Source organism: Apium graveolens, chromosome 5 (assembly GCF_009905375.1).
Source record: "Apium graveolens cultivar Ventura chromosome 5, ASM990537v1, whole genome shotgun sequence".
Classification (NCBI taxonomy): Eukaryota; Viridiplantae; Streptophyta; class Magnoliopsida; order Apiales; family Apiaceae; genus Apium; species Apium graveolens.
Genome location: NC_133651.1, coordinates 165085132 through 165088562, shown reverse-complemented (window position 1 = coordinate 165088562; position 3431 = coordinate 165085132). Strand labels below are relative to the sequence as shown.

The window sequence follows — 3431 nt, the reverse complement described above, 5'->3', positions numbered from 1 at the left end:
ATTTGTCTTTAAACCTTAGTACTCTTATATTGTTTATTATCATGCTTTCATTGGAATCCATGGTGACGATGAGTTCGACTATGAACTAGTCGTTATCGTGGGGTTCTAACGGATTTACTTATGGATTTCTATAGTTAATTTGTTCAATATCTTGCTGTGTGGTGATTGATTGATATCCTAGTATCGGTTGTGCTTATTCGTCTTATGTGCATACCTAACATAAAAGATAGCGTGTTAATCTCTATTGAAGCGGCAGTGAATATAGAGATTTAGAACTTGCCATGCTAGCATAGGTTCATGTATTTGTTATGCATGATTCATAGGTAATTTTAACCATCTTACTTGCCCTATGTAGTAAGGTATTCGTACAACGAAAGTTGGCATTTACTAATTTCATGTTATCTGATTAGTTGTCATCACCATTGCATGCTAAGGTTAAGAACAATGACTTTGAATGAAGTAGTAATGAAGTTAGAATCCCATGGTTGTCTCATATAGTTAATTCAATCACTTTTATTCTTAGTTAATTGCATGTTAGTTTAATCTTAGTTATAAACATCTCAACTTGTTATTGTCTTAGCATTGAGTGATAGCCATACCATTATTGCATAGGTGCATAATCTTAGGTTAACTAAAAAGAGTCTTTGTGGGAACGAATTTGATTTATATCTTATACTACTTGCGAATGCGTATAACAAGTTTTTGGCGCCGCACAGAAGTTTCTTACTAAATTCTTCCCTATGGCGAAGACAGCTGCACTCAGGAATGCTCTTACTCAATTTGCACAGCAATCGGGAGAAACTCTATGTGAAGCTTGAGAGCGCTACAAGGAGATTCTTAGAAAGTCTCCACATGATGGCATGCCTGATTGGATGATCATCAATTGTGTTTACAATGGTTTGGGAGCACAGTCAAGACCCATGCTTGATGCAACATCGGGTGGAGCATTATGGGCAAAGAGCTATAAAGAAGCTTATGAGCTAATTGAACTGATGGTTGCTAATGAATACTAGTATCTAACCCAGAGATTGCCACAGGGAAAGGTAGCAAGAGTTCTTGAAGTGGATATTGCTACGGCTATCACTGCTCAACTAAAGGCGTTGTCTATGAAGATCGATTCTCTGGCTAACTATGGTGTTAATCAGATAACCAGTGTTTGTGAGTTATGTGCAGGTCCGCATCTGATGGAGCATTGTCCTATATCTTGTGAATCAACTCAGTTTGTGAGCAACTTTCAGATGTCGCAGTAACCAGTTCCTGCCAATTATCATCCCAACAACTGGAATCATCCTAAGTTCAGCTGGAGCAACAATCAGAATGCGGTGCAACAAACTTATCAATAGTATGCAGTAAAGCAATTCAACCCTCCTGGTTTTCAACAATCGCAATATGCACCAAGACAACAACTCTAACTTCAGCAACTACCGTATGAATGTACAAGTCAATCTAATGAAAAATCTGAACTGGAGGAGTTGAGGCTCATGTGCAAGAGCTAAGTGGTTTCTTTCAAGACTCTGGAGAATCAAATTGGGCAGATTTCAAATGCTTTGTTGAATCGACCACCAGGAATGCTTCCTAGTGATACAGAAGCCAATCCAAGCAAGAGGGAAGTTAACGAACAGGTGAACGCCATCACCGTGAGGTCCGTAAAGGTCGCAATCCCCCAATTTCAGCAAGAGGAAGATTCTGAAAGTTTTGTTCAAAATACAGTTGCGTCTGCACCTTTGCCAAATCCAGAAGATGAGATTGTAGCTGAAAAAGTGGTGAAGAAGGAAGAAGAAGTAGAATCAAGGAATAAAACTGTGGAACACACTCCTCCTGAGGGTAATACAGGGGAGAAACAGGTCTATCATCCACCTCATTTTCCTAAGAGGTTGACAAAGCAAAAGTTGGATAAGCAGTTTGCTAAGTTTCTGGAGGTGTTCAAGAAACTTCATATCAACATACCTTTCGCTGAAGGTCTTGAACAGATGCCTAGCTATGCGAAGTTTATGAAAGGTAATCTCTCTCGGAAAGTGAGGCTTGATTGTGACGCCCTCCAAACCTGGGTCAGAAGTTTAGGGCTCACAACACACACACCACAATATATAAACATGTATCTAAAATATTATATGCATTGGCCCTTCTTTACACAACCTGTTGTAAATGACAAGCCTGTACTTTAACAAGACTAAGACATTTTGTCAACCCTAAGTAAGTTGTATTGTTATCTTAATTTGTATTTTGTACTTGTAACATTTAAATTCTGTAAAAATGTCAAAGGAGCAGACTGGAGCCTTTTTCTATAAACAGTGTCAAGCCTAAGAATTCTATCTAGAAGAAGATCAAGAAGATCATGCCTCAGAAGAATTATGAAGAAGCTTGGAGTTGAATTATCTATTTTAGGAAAAATACTCTAAGTCAAGATCTCTACAAGTCACAGATTTAATGTTATAGAGAAGTCATTCGAGAACTCCAGGATGGCTTATCAAGAAGTCAGGAAAGCTACAAGAGGACTCAGAGATATCGACAAGCCAAAATTGAAGAACTGGAGATTGGAGATATCGACAAGTCATTTCTTCACTAGAGAACTCAGAGTTATCGACAAGTCTATATTCATTAGAGAACTCTGAGTTATCGATAAGTCAAGTTCCACTACAGAACTCAGAGATATCGATAAGTCAAAATTCACTAGAGAACTCAGAGATATCGACAAGATTATTAGAGAACTCTGAGATATCGACAAGTTAATTTGACTAAAGAACTCTGAGATATTGACAAGTCAAGAAGCCACTAGAGAACTAAGAGTTATCGATAAGTCAAAGTGAAGATGTGAAGATTAGAGATCTCAACAAGCCTAAAATCTCTTATAGAGAACTGAAGACCTCTACAAGCTAAACTAAATATAGAGCACTAGAGATCTCGATAAGCCAATATACTTATCGAGATGTCAAATGTTCTATAGACCTAAACTGGAGATCTCGAGGTACAATCTCAAAGTACAAAGTTGCAGATCAGTTCAATATCCAAGATAAACAATCAACAAATAATCCAATAGCTGGATTGACAAGTCCACAAAAAGCAGCTTGAAGAATGTGCAAGATCAATGGTAAAGATTAACTGACAGTGGAAGATCAAAGTGAACACGGGATGCTAAAGATATGCTAAGCCAGAAATGGAAGATCTACTTTTCTATAAATAGAACTGACAAGTGACAGCTTAGAAAAGCTAATAGCATGTCTTATTATACACTGTGTAAACCAGCAGCTAACTAAGTTATAAAATTAACACTGGTCCTTTAGTCAGTTGTAACAATTTAGATCAAATTTCTTGTAACACTCTCAAGAAGAAGCTAAAATCTTTATCAACAAAGAGCCTAGAAATTTTATAGAAAAACAGTCTTAATTTTAATATAAAATTAAATGAGATTTAAAGATCTGTGTTCTTTATTT

General features: G+C 37.1%; 1 non-coding gene across 1 annotated transcript; it reads right to left on the bottom strand.

The window, feature by feature from the left end:
- Positions 1–755: 755 nt before the first annotated feature.
- LOC141663207 (small nucleolar RNA R71) lies at positions 756–862 on the bottom strand. Its single transcript, XR_012551288.1, has one exon. It is a non-coding gene; the product is annotated as a small nucleolar RNA R71 (small nucleolar RNA).
- Between the last annotated feature and the right edge of the window lie 2569 nt (positions 863–3431).